Source organism: Homarus americanus, unplaced genomic scaffold (genome assembly GCF_018991925.1).
Source record: "Homarus americanus isolate GMGI-L3 unplaced genomic scaffold, GMGI_Hamer_2.0 scaffold27661, whole genome shotgun sequence".
Classification (NCBI taxonomy): domain Eukaryota; kingdom Metazoa; phylum Arthropoda; class Malacostraca; order Decapoda; family Nephropidae; genus Homarus; species Homarus americanus.
In genome coordinates, this window is record NW_024745664.1 from 40,513 (window position 1) to 59,730 (window position 19,218).

The 19,218-nt window shown below is 40.6% G+C and overlaps 1 protein-coding gene across 1 annotated transcript in view; it reads left to right on the plus strand.

Moving 5' to 3' along the window:
- Positions 1-19,218, plus strand: part of LOC121878723 (titin-like) — a 104,666-nt gene that overhangs the window by 17,529 nt on the left and 67,919 nt on the right. The window lies entirely within an intron of this gene.

Below are 19,218 nucleotides of genomic sequence, written 5' to 3' on the forward strand. Positions count from 1 at the left end.
ATAAACCTGAAGCTCACTGCCCCTCCACCTGTAAATTTGAGTTTTACGATCAGTTATAATTTACAACAGCCTGAATTTCTTCTTATATTTATTGTTATTGGTAATTGTATCACTCACCCAGTTTCTTCCCCAGCTTATAATTTGACTGAATCTGCTCACCCCCCCCTCCAAAAAAAATATATATATATATATATATTATATATATACTGTATATATATATATTTTCGCTATTTGATAATTTCCATAAAATTTTTTCCTTATTTTATATATAATTTTAGTTATCATATATTTACCTGTATTTGGTTATTTATTTACCTGTATTTATTATTTTACCAGTGATTATTACTTTCATGTCAGCTTTGATTTTATTAATTACCTGTATTTGCTTTTAATTACCTGTATCAATTTGTATATCAATATACTGTACGAATATATTTATCACATTTCTTTCGAATGCTTTATTTAATTATCATTTTTTATGAATTATTTAACTAATTATCGTTTTCTTTTTTTTCTTTTTATTTAAGTAATGAGTTAAAAATATCTTTAAATGTATCTAAGAAATTTCAAGTTCTTAAGATCACAAAAGTTAATCCATTAAGAGAACTGATGCTTTTCCCACCTCCTTCCGGATAATGGAATACGTGACCCAAATACTGATGGCTGTGATAGGATATTAAGCGAGGTTTCATTTGAGACACTCTACGGGTGACGACGATCGAGTGATAAGGTGAGGTAGGGAAGATGGCGAGCAGGTGTAGGGGAAGGAGGAGGAGGGGGAGAAGGAGTAGGGGTTAGGTGGGTGAGAGCAGGGGGTGTAGCGATTAGGGTCCCCACCCTGTAGTGGCCAACACCTGACACCTTCAGACACATCTTTGATAGCTGATAATTCCTCCTACCTGGCTAAATTATTACGAACACACTGGTTTTATTGTATTATTAATATATATATTTTTTTTTATAATTAGAACTATTATCGTTATTTTTATTCATATTCATTATTATTATTATTATTATTATTATTATTATTATTATTATTATTATTATTATTATTATTATTATTATTATTATTATATTCCTAACACTCTCCCAACAAACATAAATCCTTTCCTATAAATTACAAAAAAAATATATACATTTTTTAACAAACCCTGACATGAAATGGACAAATACAAGTGAAATCCATTTACACGAGTGGAAATTCTGGTTGTTTTTTAGTATAAACTTTAAAAGTTCACTGAAAACACGATACAAACTACAGCTGTTTTGGAGACTGATTGAAGGGGGTTACTGCAATGGAGGGGGAGGGGGGGGAGGATTGTATTTATATCAGGGGGTCTTTAGGCTGGTTTTGGGATAATGGTACTAATGTAAGGGGTCTTTGTGGTTGGGTAAGGGAAAGGGGATCGTTGTATTCATGTAAGGGGGTATTTATGGGAGGATAGGGGGAAGGGGGTTATTGGATTTATATTAGGGGGTTTTGTCTCTGTCATAAGGGGGTTTCAGGGGGTTAAAGGGTTATGAAATGAATTTTAAGGTAATTTTGGGGAAAGGTATAGCACAGGGTGGGTAGGTAAGGTGAGGTAGTGAGTTATGATGAATCCTAGTGAGTGAGTGAGTGAGTGAGTGAGTGAGTGAGTGAAGCGCAGTCTATAAGTAAAGATGTGAGTGAGAAGAGGTGCTGGATTCCATTTAGTGAGTGAGTGAGTGATGGAAAGGTGAGTGAGTGAGTGATGAAAACATGGACGGGGAACCATGTCTATAGTAAACTCAGCCAATCAGTGAGTAAGAGTCCAACTAGTGAATGACTCGGATAATGAATGAGTGAATGAGGGCGTAAAGACAGGAAAAGATAAGACTCAAAAAAATAAATAAATGCTAACATGAGTACCACGTTTGACCTTCATCGTGACCCACATTCTTAAAGATCTAACATCATAATTGCGTGTGTGTGTGTGTGTGTGTGTGTGTGTGTGTGTGTGTGTGTGTGTGTGTGTGTGTGTCTCCTAGTCGGCGGACGAGAAACACAAGTCACATTAAAGCAACGTTTGGAGAATAATGTCGTCTCCAACTTTCATTTTATCTCCATTATTATCTCCTAGGTTAAGGTGACAGCTACACGTCTCCCAACACACCCCTTAATCGAGTGTTCCCCACATTTGTTTTATTATTGTTCTTGTATAGTAGAAGTGGAACCAGTTAGAGTGTTATAGATTTTCTTTTGTTTTCATAATCTCGTAACATAAGAGGGACGTCTTGATTCATTTCTTTGTTACTAGATGTGTTTTTCCCCTTTCCTTAACCTCGTAACTTAAGCAAGATACTGAATGAGTGTACACAGCTGAGAGGTTTATTTTTTTTTTACTTCTCTCTCATTATTTAAGTGTCACAGGCGTTCCTACATTCCTAGTTATGTTTTTTCTTTGAGTATATTTGTTGGAGCCTTCCTGAGTATTCCTAGTTTGTGTGTATGTTTCCTTTTGCCATCTCGTAACTAAAGGAAATCTCAGATGTATTCACGAACATTACCAGTTATGTTTTTCGTCCTTGATTCAACTTCGTGTCATTAGTAGACCAGTTTAATGTATTCATGAATATTCCAAGTTAACTTTTTCATCCTCGATTCAATTTCGTAACTTAAGTGAATCCTGTCAAGTACTATTATACAGTCTAAGTTAAAAAAAAAAAACTTGAGGGATAAAATTTTGAGAACCCGAGCGTGTGCTAAGTGGCAAAACATTACTGTCAGACGCCCGAGTACTCTCATCTTCCCCGCCTCTCTTCCTTTACCATCATAGGCTCTTTTTACAGGTTATGTAACACCTCGAAAAATGTTCTCTTTCTTATGGGGTCGATTAACTTTCGGGGCGTTCGTTTCTTGCGGCTCCGATAAACTACAAAGTTGTTTTCCTCGCTTCGGCTTATTGTTGTTGTTGCTTGTTGTTGTTGTTCCTATTATCTGTTCCTCTTCACTTTATTCTCTTGCTACTCCTATTATCCAAAAAAATTTCCTCTTCTCTTTCTTATTCCTTCTATTCCTTTATTCTGTGTTAATCTTAATCACAAAAAACAATGTTTCTCTTCGTTTCTTTAAGGTTCGATTCTCCCCGTAAACCTATTCCCTTCGTCTGAGACTCTTGCTCTATAACACCATTCACTCCTAGATCCTCTTTCCTACCCCCCTCTCTCTCTCTCTCTCTCTCTCTCTCTCTCTCTCTCTTTCTCTCTCTCTCCACGGGGCCTCGAGGTCCTTGGAAGTGCCAGCCCGTCCATCCGTGCGTCCAGTGATCCTCTCATCAGCATCAAGGTGAGGGCTGAGATAATATTGACATTCTTCTCATCATGAGCCCGCCAGCGGATGGGGTGAGAGGGAGATAGTGTCATCTCTATCATCAATCTTGGCGTAGAGAGACTGAGGGAGGGAGGGAGACTTGAGGAGGAACTGAGGGGGAGAACTGGGGGAGGGGGGCTGGGGAGGAGGAGACTGAGGAGGGAGGGAGACTGGGGGAGGGAGGAGACTGAGGGAGGAGTGGGGAGACTGGGGGAGGGAGGGAGACTGAGGGAGGGAGGGAGACTGGGGGAGGGAGGGAGACTGGGGGAGGGAGATTGAGGGAGAGGGAGGGAGAGAGGTGTTGTTGGAGAAGTGGGGGTGAGGGTGGGGGCTATGTAATCCTGTCTTAAGCTGAAGGAAGAGCATTGAATAGGGAGGGAAGGCTGGTGGTGATGGAGAAGTGATAGAGGTCTTAGTCGATGGGTGAAGAGGGAGTTTGGTAATGAGGGAAGATTTCTGTATGTTCCTCCATCCTAGTAGGGAGATGGAGGAGGTAGTAGTGATTAATGACGTCAGATAACTTGATGGATGAAAGTGATGGAAGAAAGACATTATAATATGGAGTGAGGACTGTTATGTCTTGTTCTCCTTCTTGGTAGAGAGATGGAGTGGATGGTCCTAGGTACTTGTTTACGCCCAGTCCTTCCCTTTAGTTGATAGGTGATGGAAAGGTGGGAGCTAGCGAGACGGTGTGATGGGATGAACTTGTCTTTGTTATTATAATGGTAGAGAGCCCATCAAAGCCTGAAAGCCTATAAAATATATGCCTCTCTCTCTCTCTCTCTCTCTCTGTCTCATTTCACTACACCACCTCTGAGGGGCTGGAGGCCACCTTTATTAGCGTTGTGTCGAGGAAGCAATAAGACAGGTGAGGAGGGGGGAAGGGGGGGAGTGGGCTCTTAATGGTGACGAATAATATTACTGACGGTGGAGCTCCCTGGTGGTGACTTGGTGTAACTACAAATATAAACAAACAACGACAATAACACCACCACCACCACCAACAACAACACCACCACCACCACCAACAACAACAACAACAACAACAACAACAAACATAAAATTCCAACTAAAACACTCAAATAACTACAACATACAACAATCAGAATAACATTACAGCAACTATAACTACAATCACTACAACAACAACGACAAGTAGACGAACGTAATAACAACCAATTAATTATAACAACATAAACAATCACAATCATACTCATACATATAAGTGTACACATGTATACATACTTGTAGAAACACACACACACACACACATACATACATATCACGACTTAGCTGGAAAACTGAACTCTTTTGTAATAGGAGAGATTGATGATCTCCCTCTCACCTCCCTCTCACCTCTCCCTCTCACATCCCTCTCACTTCTCCTTCTCACATCCCTCTCACCTCTCCCTTCCATTTACTAGTGAGAAGCGATATTATGATGAAAAAATTGATGTCGCTTCAAGCTTACAATTCCTGACACGTGGCAGGTGGGAGAAGCGGGAGAGGGGGAAGAGAGGGTTAGGAGGGAAGGAGAGGGAGAGGAGAGGGAGGAGGGAGAGGAGATTAGCGGGGAGAGAGAGGAAGGGAAAAGAGACGAAAGGAGGAGGAGAGGATGAGAAGGAGAGGAAGACGGGGTAAGAGGAGAGAGAGTTAGGAGGGGAGGGGAGAGGTTGAGTGGGAGAGGAGAGGGCTAGGAGGAGGAGAGGGATAAGAGAGAGAGGAGAGGCTGAGGAGGGGAGGGAGGGAGAAGAAGGGGGAGGGGAAGAGAGAGAGAGAGAGAGATTATTATAGTGACTTCATTCTCCCTCCGTCCCTCCCTCACTCCCTCCCTCCTTCAGACCATCACCCTCTCAATTAGGAGGGAGAAGAGAGGAAGGGAGGGCGAAAAGGAACCTGCATGGACGCTTGAAAAATCCACAAAATCATAATAAACGCCCCTCTCCCTGACGTCCAAGAGGAAGGGAGGGAGAGAGTGGGTGGAGAGGGAGAGAGGGAGGGAGGGTATGAAGGAAAGAGGGAGATGGTATGTAGCGAGGGAGAGAGAGGGAGAGGATGGGTAGGGAGGGAAAGAGAGAGAGACGGAGAGAGGGATAGTGAGGGAGAGGATGGGTAGTGAAGAAAGAAAGAAGGAAGGAGGGGAGATGGAAGAGAAACCTGCATTAACGCTTTAAAAAACAGGAAATATGTGACGTTCCTCTCCCTCAACATCCCTCCCTCCCTCCCTCCCTCACATGTAACAGAGAGAGACTGCATGGCCAGAAAAAACCCTGTGTGAATCATAGTGGGGGCACCATCACCAGGCGACTTCAACTAACAACAAGCCTCATCACAAATGCCATCTCTGGAAAATGGGTTTTACATTTTCCGCTTGACGCGTGTGAGATGCCTCTACCACACCTCTCTAACCCCTCCCCCGTGCAGCTCTCTTCTCCTCACCCCTCAGTCCCTTCTGTCCACCCCCGACCCTTCCACCCCCTCCTACACCTCCACCTTCCCTCCCACCCATTCCTCCACCTCCACCCCCCCCTTCCTTTTTGTCTGCCTTTGTATACATTTTTTTCGTGTGTGTGTGTGCTGTGTGTGTGTGTGTGTGTGTGTGTGTGTGTGTGTGTGTGTGTGTGAATATACATCAAGTCCGGCACGTGTGGTAACAGCAATACAAGGCTTCCAGTTTCAATACAGTGTAAAGGAAAGGATCACTATTGTGGGCGGTGTGGTGAGACACATAAAGGAATAGTGAAGGGTCACTGTGACTTACTTTGATCTTATACGATGGTGTTTGGGTAAATTATACGTAAATATACAGGTAAGTGGGTTGTAAACGTCTATGTCTAAATTACAAACGACTATACGTGACTTTTTATACATTAGACGTAAATTATGATGAATGATTTTATGTATATATCCAATGCTCTTTCTTGAACAAATAAAGATATGAAATGACTAAGTCGTTAACTAAAGAACGACGGGTGATTTATGTGGAATTATTTAAGACACAGATACACACACACACACACACACACACACACACACACACACACACACACACACACAGCATGCTCGCCTCGCAAGCGAGTGGATCCGGGTTCGATCCCCCGGGCAAGGTGAAACTATGGGCAAGTTTGCCTCTGTCTGCCCAGCAGTAATTGGGAACCTGCATGTTAGTCAATTTGTGAGTTGTGTTCCGGGGTAATGGTTAGCCAGTGCAGTTGGCGAGTTGTCCGGTCTTCTCGGGCTATTCCTTGACACTGGATCAAACATCTCGTTAACTTAGGGTGTGGTTGTTGGGTTGGCGACAAATTCCTAGGTGACCCTTGAGGCAGCCATTGTATATATATATATATATATATACCTAACAGCAGGGTCGTGTTATGATAAATATCCTCCAATTTGAATAACAAGGAACAACACGTATTAATAGTCTTTCATTACAGAAGCGTGTCGGAATATTTCAAAATCATTCGTTTTTGAGACTGTAATCACACACACACAAACAGTAATACATCAATGGCAGGTTTTGATATATAATCCCTTCATTGAACTTTAATTTCATGACAGACGCAACTCATTAAGATAATAACATCGATAATGAAACACAGCGACGCGTGATTGGCAGGGAGTCAGACCATGATCTACAGAACAACGGGCGTAACACACTGCCGACCGTGTTATCGTGCCACCAGTGCTGACACCAGATAGACTGACAGGCAGACAGAAGGACAGACGGACAGGCAGATAAACAAACAGACAGACAGACAGAGCTGGGCAGAATATCAAGCTGAAGTTTGGATAGTTTCATGTACGAGGTTTGAAAATATTGTAGCCGAGTTTACCTGATAAAACACACAAGAATTTCAGATTATGTTACATTAATGGATCATTAGACAGACAGACAGAATTAGTCGGAATATTAACTAGAAATTGGATTCATGGCATATTTACACACACACACACACACACACACACACACACACACACACACACACACACACACACACACACACACACACACACACACACATACACACACACACACACACACACACACACATACACACACACACACACACACACACACACACACACACACACACACACACACACACACACACACACACACACACACACAGGATAAATACCAACCACAAATTGAGGAACATTTCACAGTCAGAGTTTGTAAATATCAAGAGTAAAGTTGGCCAGAATTCTCATGCAAAAATTGTCAAAATTATGCTAAATTAATAGAACTTTTGACGTGTTATGGTAAACAAAAGTCTTTTTCCCCTTACAACACAACCACTGTGGATACAAACAGTCTCGACTCCTCTGTTTTATTGACCTTACCTGACCAGAGAAAAGGTGAGTTTGTCTCTCAGGTGAGGTAAAGCTGACAGCCTGGAAGAGAGAGAGAGAGAGAGAGAGAGAGAGAGAGAGAGAGAGAGAGAGAGTGAGAAAAAGGAGAGAAGAAAGAGAGATTTTGGCCTATTTTTTGTCAATAAGGTATTCGTCCATGTCTTGTCCCCATTAGGTCCTCAAACCTGATATTATGACGTATTCTCAAGAGTGTTTACCTATTACCATTTCCTTGTACCTATTACTGTCACTCTCCTATTAATTATTCTCACCTCCTCCTTCTCATATCCCCCATTTCTTTTGTCTTCATTTTTATTCAGTATTTGCTTCCCCTTCTTATTCTATCTTTCCCATCTCCTCTTCCTACCATTCTACCTCTCTCTTCATTACTCCATCTCTGTCCTCCTTTACCTTCTCATTCCCTTCTCCCTCCTTTATTACCCATTCCTTATTCTTTCCAACCTTGCCCATTATTGCTCTCCTCCTATCCACCGTCCTCCTCTATCACCTTTTCCTCCCTCTCACCACCACCCATTATCCCTCCTCCCTCTCACCACCACCCATTATCCCTCCCTCCCTAACCCATTGTTGTCGCCTCCTCCTCTGTAACGATATATATAACGACCAAACCGATAAAGCCAGACCGGAGAGCTATTTATTAAAGCCCGTATCACTGCGATATATAAAGAACGATATATATAAAGAAGATTAGTTTAGGCCACTTGGGTTAGCACCGTTAGATTAAGTTAAGTCAGGTTAATTTACATGAGGTTAGGTTACATTATGTTAGTTAAAGTTACCTCTAGTTGCGATAGTTTAGGTTAAGTGTTAGGTAAAGTTTAGTTAGGTTAAGTTAGGTGATGTTAGATTAAGTTAGGTTAGGTTAGGTTAATTCATGTGAGGGAGAGGACTTATAACATAGAAGAGAGAGAGGAATGGCCCGAGGGAATCCAATAGTGAGGGAAGACTTGAACTGTAGGAACTCAAGTCGAAGAAACGAGGATAGAAGGAAATTAAAATCGATGGAACATGAGTAAAAGTGAGAGAGAGTGAGAGACAGACAGACAGAGATGGAGGGAGAGTGAGAGACACATACAGAAAGAAAGAAAAAAGAAAGAGGGCATAAGGGAAGCCGGCAGAGGTAACATGATAGAATTAAGAGGAAAATTGGTGCGGAAGTGAATTAAAAGCGATAGAGTATAGATGAATGGAGAGAAATTATGGATGAATGGAATGGCGAGTGAGAGAGAGAAATTTGTGAAAGGAAGTCAGGGGATAGAGATAGACGAAAGGGTGATGAAGGGTGGAGAGGAAGAGGATGGATAGGAGGAGAGGCACAGAACATAAAATGGTCACACTGGAAGGTTCACGTAGAGAGAGAGAGAGATATCTGCCCTTGTTACGAGCTCAGAATATTAACCACTCAAGTGTTCACACCACTACTAATAAAATGACAAACTTTGACCAAGAATTCGGACTGGTCTTTGACTGGTCTTTGGCTGGTCTTTGGCTGGTCTTTCTTGCAAGGTTTCAACGCTGGCAGCAACACGTACACAGCTAATGCTTTATTGAATTTCCTCCGCCAGCAGGTTGATTTTTATTGAATTTGCATGAACAACAGGTGTGAATTTTATATGATTTTTCAAGATCAAGAGGTGTGAATTTTCTTGGATTTTTCAAGATCAAGAGGTGAGTATTTTATTTAAATTTCGGGATCAATATGCTAATATCTATTGGCTTGATCATATTCCTGTTGCATTTAAAGTTGAGAGAGGCAAAATATTGAAACATTTATAATTACATCTCCCTCCCCCTCCTCCTTCTCCCTCCTCCCTCCTTCTCCCCCAAAAAAAATGGAATAGAGGGCCGTGGTCACCAACCCTCATATATGAAATTAATTGACTGAGTGAACTATTCTTGATGTGTGTGTGTGTGTGTGTGTCCATATGGCTTCATAGGCCAGTAACAGCCACAGGTATTGACGTAGTACTGACGTAGTTGATGGTGGTGGTGGTCGACCAAAGCGCGAGAGCTGTACAGAACGTCAACACAAAAATCAAAATATAAAAGTTTGGACGAAGTTTCGATATTGCATATTTTTTTTTTGCCAAAGTATAGGAAATTCTCTCTCTCTCTCTCTCTCTCTCTCTCTCTCTCTCTCTCTCTCTCTCTCTCTCTCTCTGTTTTCTTTCTTTCTTTCTTTCTTTTTTTCTGTCTGTCTGTCTGTTAATTAAAACTTGTATCACCACTTACACACCTCACTATAGTGAATAGGTATAAAATGCATCACTTTATTCATGAATTAATTTTCCACTCCCCTCAAAAAAATATACCCATTGCCCTTATACATGCAGCCAAAAAAAAAAATCCCTTTCTCAAAAAACACTCGAAATTGAACTCTTTTTTTTGTGAACCTTTTTTTTTTGTTTTTACTTTTTATTAAGAGTTGTGACGAAGTGTAGCCCACCTAGTACCCGATTTAATTACAAGGGAACAATATATTTTTTTTTCAACGCGTCAGGTATGTGAACCGGACCCAACCGCACTTGTTAAACTTCTAGCGTTAATTACGCCTATTGGAACTGGGATTTTTGATGTGTCAGAAATATGAAATGAAATATGTGGTTTTGAGGGGGAGGGGGAGGTAGGGAGGGGGATAGGAAAGGGGAAGAAGAGAGGAAGGGAGGGGAAGAGAAGGGGGGTAGGAAAGGGGAAGAAGAATAGGGAGGGAAGAGAAGACGGGTAGAGGAGGGAAAGAGTAGACGAGAGGAGGAAGAGGAGGGGAAGAAAATGGATATGGAAGGAAAAGAGAAGGGGTAGAGGAGGAGTAAGGGGGAGGAAAAAGAGAGGGTAGGGGAGAAGAAGAGGAGGGAAGGGGAACTGAGGGAAGGTATAACGCTGAGGTAAGAAGAGGGGAATAGAGGAAAAGGAGAAAAGGGTGGAGGGAAAGAGGAGACAGACAGAGACAGACAGACAGACAGACAAAATGAGTATCTCCACTTCCTCCAACCGCTTGAGAGTGGAAGGAATTGCCTCACATCTGCAGGTCTAGAGATTCATATTAGGCAGAGAGCTTCAGCAGTTGGCAGGCGAGCACTCAAGTGAATGTGGTGCTGTCACCTGAACCTGCTGGTATTTCCTTGAATATTAATCCTTCCTTGGTTACTGGGCTGGAACACACACACACTCTCTCTCTCTCTCTCTCTCTCTCTCTCTCTCTCTCTCTCTCTCTCTATCTCTCTCTCTCTGTTTCTATGTGTTGCTGTAATTCTCTTTTAGTATCTGGGAGTCTTTTTCTCTTTTTTTCTCCCTTTTCTTCTGTCTGTCTCACTTATCTCTTCGTTTCTGTGTTTCTCTCTATTTTTTTTCTTATGATTTTCTTTTCCTCTGTTTACATGTCTCTTTCTCTCTCTCTTCTTTACCTCTGAGAATCGCCAATTAACCGCATGAGTAAGGGATATTTTACCAAGTAGTGACAATAAAAGTGAACAGAAATATTATATAAAAATTGGTAATCTTTCTTTCAACATTAAAAACTCTTACTTGTTGTCTTCGAAGAATAGAGTCTGGTTTTGAAATCTCTTACAACATACATTAATCTTCTCCTTAAGGTGATTCAATAGGTATGTAAAGTTGAGAAATAGTTTGCAACATAATATAGAACAGGCAGACAGGCAGGCAGACAGACAGACAGACAGACAGACAGACAGACAGACATGTATTAATAGTCCAGGGTGTATCTGTGGGTATGGGAAGGAAGGAAGAGGAAAAGAAGGAAGGAAGGAAGGAAGGGAAAGTGGAAGTAAAGATGGTAGAAAGGAAGGAGACGGAGAGGGAGGTGAGTGGGAGGGATGGTTGGGAGGATGAAGGGGAAGTGCGAAGCAAGGAGGAAGGAAAAGTAGAAGAATGAGAAGGAGCGAGGGAGGGAGTGAAGGAGGCAGGTTATACTCGTAGTAATAGTGGTCGGTGGAGTAAAGAAGTCACTACAAAAGGGTGTTAACTGGAATAAGATGGTCACTGTAATTAGGTGATCTTTGGTGTGGTTGTAAGGGTCGAATGATGATGTTGGTAATGGATTAAAGTGGGTTTGCGAGGGTGAGTTAATGGTCGTGGTGGTGGGTGGCAGTAAGGATGATTATAGTGGGTTGGAGGTGGGGAGTGAGGTGTGGGGGGGTAGGTAATGGTGGGTTGTTGGAGGTGGGGAGTGAGGTGTGGCTAGGTAGGTAATGGTGGGTTGTTGGAGGTGGGTTGGAGGGACGTGTACTAACCAATATTACCTTACCTTGACTTACTCATTGCAATAATTAATACATATACATATTATCTGCTTCAATATCAATAAAACCGTTTAATTCTATATAGCCATAAGATCAATTAATTCAAGGTGGAAATAAAAAAAATCGATCTATTTATGGTGGAAATTATGAGGAATTTTTTTTTATTGCATTTAAATATAAAAAGTCAAGTTATGGGTAATTCATTCATTAATTTATTGTGTTCCTTTTTGTTCCTTCTATTCTTCGTTTTACTCATTATTATCACTATTTTTTTACCACAATCTCTTTCTCTTTGATTGTATATAACCAAAGTGTATAATTTCCCTCATTCTGTTAATATTTAGTAACTTTAGTGTTTCTATAATTCCTCTAGAGTCTATAGTCAGTTTTAGTACTTTTTTTCCATCAATATATCTAAGTCATTCCCCTTCAATTTCAGTTTCCTTTGAAGTGTCTCGCCCAGAACAAGTTTCCCTTCACTATTTTGTTTACGTAATTCTCTTCTAAGAGCTTCATATACCAGAGCCTTTGATGAAGCCTCTGCTATGTATATATAAAGCTTGACTCTTTCATATAAAATTTCACAGAGTACTAATGAACTTATACTTTTCTAATATATGAGAGACTTATATAATTCCAGTGTTGTATATTGTTTGGCTATATTTGTCTTATATATAACATTACTTCCTATAAGCTATATACGTTTGCTATATAATAACATCTAATAAGGCTTCACTGTGTACTTGAAGATTTAACCTCTTGGGTATAATGCCAATTGAGTACTATGACAACCCCTGGAGTACGATGGTTTAACATCATGAATACAATGTTATGATACGCAAGGGTAAATTGGTCATCGTATTCAATGGGTTCACATAACGTACTCAATGGGTTCACATAACGTACTCAATGGGTTCACATAACGTACTCAATGGATCAATAATTGTCATCAAAGCGTAAAGCCGTCGTACTCAAAAGGGTTTAAGATATCTTACTTAGTGGGTTAATTCATTGTACTCTGAAGAAGGCATCGTACTCAGGTGGTTAAGTCATTGTACTCAAGAGATTAAGGTGTCATGATGAACTGAGATGTGATTTTCTCTAACAATAGCCAATCTGAACAACAACAACAACAACAACATAAATAAGAAAAAAGAAAAGGAAGAACAGAAAAAAATACAAGAGGAAGAAGAAGATCAAGAAGAATAAAAAGAACAGCATAAAGAAGGACAAGAATAAGTTGAACAAGAAAATACACCAAAAGAATTAGAAGAAAAAGAAGAAGAAACGACGACACAGAACGACGAAAAAGAAGAAAATTACAAAAAGGAAGAAAACTACGAAAAGGAAAAAAACTACGAAAAATATAAACGAAAAAAATAGAAAAGGGCAAAAAGAAGGAAAAAAGAGGAAAAAGGGGGAAAACAACAACGAAATGGGAACAATGAAAACGAAACAAATAGGAAAGGAAAAAAAAAGAGAGAAAGTCTCAATTTCAAAAACGTGTGAGAGCGAGAAAAGTGTTGATGGATTGGCCAACAAAAATCCACCAACTTTTCTTCGCCCGAAAAAAAAAAAAAAACTTTGAAAACCTGATGAAGCACGAGGCAGAAATTGAGTCAACTTTGGCAAACTCCACTGGCGAAATAGGAAAGTTCAAAGGTAAAAGGAAAGTGAATGAACAAGATGATTGGGAAATATTAGAAGTGTGTGTGTGTGTCTGTGTGTGTGTGTGTGTGTGTGTGTGTGTGTGTGTGTGTTTTCGAGTTACTTTGATCATATTTCTCCCTTCATGGACCACAGGACACGTAAGTCTTCATAGCTTATGCTTTAGTAAATTCGGCAAATATAACACCTTCTTTAATCGTCTCGACCTTCACACACACACACACACAGACACACACACACACACACACACACACACGGTTTAATGCATTCTCTGAAGCCTCACAAACTGTTTCATGAACGCTTTTATGCTTTACAGAACTGTTCAATCAATCCTTTGACCTAACATCCACTAAAAATGCTTCACGAATCCTTTTGAAAAGCTCGTACACTACCTCAAGTATCCATTTAAAATTTCACAAATCCTTAATCATATGAAGCTTCCAAATTGTTTCATGAATCTTCTGAAGTCTCGCAAACGGCTTCATGAATCTTTTGAAACCTCAGAAATTGCTTCTAGAATTTTATCAAATCTCACAGCGTTGAAACGAGGTGAAAATTCAGTTCTCTTGGACAAACTTGTAATTATTGCTGGCGAGTTTTAAGACTTGACCGTCACGCCGGAGATGAAGTTGGCAGTTGTGTGTCAGAGAACTGAACAGGAAGTAAAACTCTCTCCTTTAACTCGAGAAAACAAAACTTAGAACTTTTAAACAGCAACATATCATACGGATAAAACCTTTGACTTTATGAAGGACGAGATTGAAACACCAACCTTTATCCTCTTTACAAAATTCAACACTAACCTTTAAAGAATTACAAAACAAAACAAAAACTACCACCTGCCTTCTAACGGCATTTAACTCCTTTAGTAAGTTATAAGCGCTTCAATGGTTTATGGAACACAACCTTTACGGATAGAAAGACAAATAAAACACCAGTACTTATATATATAGTACAGAGAAAATAAACAAATAAAAAAGATATGCTAACTTCAGATAAACATTACGTCAGGTACTTCGAAACATTTCATTATTTCCAAAAGGTCAAAGCAACTTCATACGTAAGCCCTTGTGTTTCGGGTAATGAGGTTTTACAGTATAAATTTCGGCCCCTCTATAGTTCGTGTCCATCTCTGGTACAATTAACCACGAAAAGAAAACAAGTAATTAGAGGTTGTGTTCATCTTCCTGGCATCGGGGAAATAGCTTTGTAGTTCAGGCAAATGTGATAAGTTGTTTACGAGGGAATCGCCTGGTGATTATTTTACTTTAGTATTAACCACTTTAATGCAAATCTAACCTAAACTATAACTTTTAACCTAACCTAACTTGACCTAACCTAATCTAACCTAAACTAACACAAGGAAATGTTCTCACTGCTTCAGTTTCTCCTTCCTAGACTTCCTTCTCCTTCTTTTATATCCTTCTTCTTTTCTCCTTATTATCTTCCTCCACTCCCTCCTCCTCCTCTTCCTCCTCTTTTCCTTCCTTCATCTAGCTCTCATCCTCCTCTTATTTTTTCTTTCCTCCCTTTCTTCTCTCTCTCCTTCTCATTAGCTTAATCTTCCTCTTTCTTATCATCTTACACAATCTTCTTCTCCTTATCATCTTACACAATCTTCTTCTCCTTATCATCTTACACAATCTTCTCATTAACTTCTTTTCTCTCTATTCAATTCTTCTTCCTCCTTTTCCTTCCCTTCTCTCCTCCCTTCTCATTTCCCTCTTTATTCCTCTTCCTCCCTTTTCTACTCTTTCTCTGCACTTTCTGAGTCACATACTTGTCAGTGTTTCTTCCTTCCCTTCCCCTCTCTTCTTTCCTCCTCTTCCTAATCCTCCTTCTTCCTCTCTGTCCCTCTTCCTATTTTTTTTAATCCTCCCTCCTCCTTTCCTTCTCAATTTCTTAGTCACGTCCTTGTCAGCAATTTCCCTTGTCTCTTCCCCCTTCCCCTCTTCCTCCCTTCTCCTCTCTCTCTCCCTTCCTGTCTTCTTCTAATCATCATTCACCCTTTCACCTTTCTTCTTTACTTTCTCTCTCACATTCTTGTCACCTGATCCATACTACAGCAGAATGTGTGTGTGTGTGTGTGTGTGTGTGTGTGTGTGTGTGTGTGTGTTGACCTCTATGGATTTCACCCCTATGGCCTCAGAGCTGGACCGAGTACAGTACAGATAACATGTAAATGGATATACAAGTAATTGAATAAGGTATCCTATAGCGAAATGAATAATTAAACCCAGTTAACACGTGAAAAATGAATAAGTGATTGAATAAATGTGTGTATAAAGTAATTGAATAAATTGATAAGCAAATGCGTGATAAATAAATGGATGGATATAGTAATTGAATAATATTTTTAGTAAATTATATTTTTCATAGTTTTATATGGTAAGAGTCAAGTCTTTTTCGTCATTTCTGCCGCAAATTATAGTAGTTTTCGTGAATTATACCGCCAGTTATAGTCATTTCGTCAACTAGTCAATTATGTTGCCAACTACTGTATAGTTTATCAAGTTTATCATAGACACGTGTTTCTGTCCCCATCTTTTTCGTCAATTCTATCCCAAATTTCAGGCATATCGTCAATTCTACCCAATCTAGTAGCCAATTCTTTAATTTTCTTCAGTTAAACCGACTCCTCGTCATCTTCGTCAATTCAACCGCCAACTCTACATTTTCGTCAATTCAGCCGCCAACTCTACTCGTATCGCCAATTCAGCCGTTTTCGTCAACTTCAGTCATTTCATCAATTCCACCGCCGACACCATTGCCATAGGTTGTGTCACGGATGATTTACGTGGTTCCTCTACCTCTCCTAGTGACCGAAATCAATAAATTCCGACCCTGTCTGTCCCGCCCCGTCGATCATCGTGACTCGGGAATGACATGTTCGCGTGACTTAATTTCCCAACTAAAACAAACAAGGAAATTGGAAGGGAACGAATGAAGAGTTTTTTGGAGAGAGGGGAGAGGGGGAGTGGGCTGAGAGGAGAGGGGGAAGAGGAGGTTGAGGGGAGAGGGGGAGAAGGCTGAGAGAAGAGGGGGAAGAGGAGTAAGCTGAGGGGAGAGGGGAGAAGCTGAGAGAGGGGAAGAGGAGTAAGCTGAGGGGAGAGGGGGAGTAGGCTGAGAAGAGGGGAAGAGGAGGCTGAGGGGAGAGGGGGAGAAGCTGAGAGGAGAGGGGAGAGGGGGAGTAGGCTGAGAGGAGAGAGGATATGGGAGAGGGAAGAGAGGAGTAGGTTGAGGAGAGGGTAGTTGGTAGAACGGAAGGGAGGAGAAGGGAGAGGGATGTAAGCCGATGGGAGAAGGGAGGGATGTTGGGGAGAGGAGAAGTGGGTCAACGAGAGAAAGAGGAGGGGAGAAGTGTTGAGGAGAGAGAAAGAAAAGAGGTCAAGGTAGATCAGATTAGGTTAGGTCAAGTCAGGTTAGGTCAGGTCAGGTCAGGTTAGATTAGGTTAGTATTATTTATTATATACATTAAATTATTATGTATTCTATGTATTACAGAATTAGGTATCGTATATTTTCTTCTCCTATCTTCCTTCTCACCATCTTTCCTTCAATATCCTTTGTCTTCTCTCTCCTCTCCCAACTTTACTCACCTGTCCCTTCTATCCTCTTGCCTTCCAGTTATCGATCGCTATGATAAAACAGTAAGGAGCCAACACAAGATGCCAGCTGATGGTCGGTGTGATAGAGGGAAAAAAATTATCCCACAGACGAATATACAAGATCTGCCATGTGTGTGTGTGTGTGTGTGTGTGTGTGTGTGTGTGTGTGTGTTAGTAGACTGAAGGTGGGGTAAGGGTAGGAAGGGGAGGTGTAGACACGCGAACGGGTCATTAACACCATTACCTCAGAGGCCTCCTTCATACCCAGATGAAACACAAGAAACAAGACACAGAATTGCAACCGACGCTATTACCCGAAGTCGTTCTCTCCTAAAGACTCTCACAAAAAAGTCGTTCTCTCCTAAAGACTCTCAGAAAAGTCGTTCTCTCCTAAAGACTCTCAGAAAAGTCGTTCTCTCCTGAAGATTCTCACAAAAAGTCGTTCTCTCCTAAAGACTCTCAGAAAGCCGTTCTCCCCAAAGACTCTACAAAAAGTCATTCCTAAAGACTACGTGTCGTTCACAAAACTAACAATACAATTATATTCACTTTCACTTATCAAACAAACAGGTAAAGTTCTCTCGGTTAATTACATTACTATTTGTAGGAGTACTTGACTAAGAATCATTTTAGATACAAAATTTAGCTATAGGTAAGTTAAGGTATCACCATCAATATATCTAACCAGGTTAATTAGCTTTATATATATATATATATATATATATATATATATATATATATATATATATATATATATATATATATATATATATATGCCTATTATCAGTTAAGAAAACACCTTGGAATTAGAGGTCACATGAAGATTTGGCACCTAAACCTAACCCCTGCAGGTAACGTTTAAGTGTTTACTATCAGGTGAAACAAGGTAAAGTGTCCAAACTTCATGCAATCTAGAGCTAATTTATCTAGTGTTATATAACTAAGTGTCCAGAGTGAGATAAAGTCCAGAGATATTCTTAAGGTCCTTGGGCTGACGAGGTATCAAATATAACACCAATATCTCCGGTCCTTCAGTGTTAACACCAGCGAACCATAATGTTCCTACGTTACGACCGGCCAACTATAGCACCCCTGGTCATGAGCGGCCAAATATAACGAGCCAAGGCCATGGCCGGCTAATCATAGCCCACTAAAGTTATGACTGACCACTATTTAACGCACCGAGATCACGACTGGCCAGTCTCAAATCCCCAGGATGGAACTGGCGAGTGAAAATGATCTTAATATTACAACTGGCCAATCCGAACGCTTCAGCGCCCCTACTGGCCAATGGTAACACTCCAAAGCTCCGACTGGCCAATCCTAAGGCTCTAACCTAACCTAACATAACATAACTTATTAAATCCGGAGAAAAAAGGACCCGATGGCCAATCCTAACGCCCCAGGGACCCGACTAGCCAATCCTGAGAGAGAAGGATTCTTATATGAGTCACTCAATAAAGGTGTAACAATTCTTTGATACAAGACACGGCCGAGGAGATGTGAGAGACGGAGAAACAGACAGACAGGCAGTCATATAACACCCCCTTGCTGCCAGCTTTTGAAGTTCGATTCATATCTCGAGTCAGAAGTGTTGATTAAGACCGACGCGAGGTCTCTTTGTCTCGCCTCGTTCAAGGAGACAACCTACAGAGAGATATGAGATGGTCTGTTTCTTCTACTCGTTATTAATCTATAGAGTTACGTAAACCATCACCAGGAGTCACAGGATTCATTTTCTCACGTAACTACAGTAGTCTTAATTGAACGTATCTAAGGTAGAGTTTAAGTGTAAGTTTGACGCCATTTTGACTTAGTTTTTGTGATTTAGTTGAAGCATGACTTAGGTGCATTTTTACGTCTTTACGAAAAAAATCGTACGTTAATTATTTCCTTCCCACGACTTATGCTTAGTGAACGTATCTAATTAAGGTAGAGTCTTAGTGCAATTTTGCTGCTATAATTAGACGAAATTTCG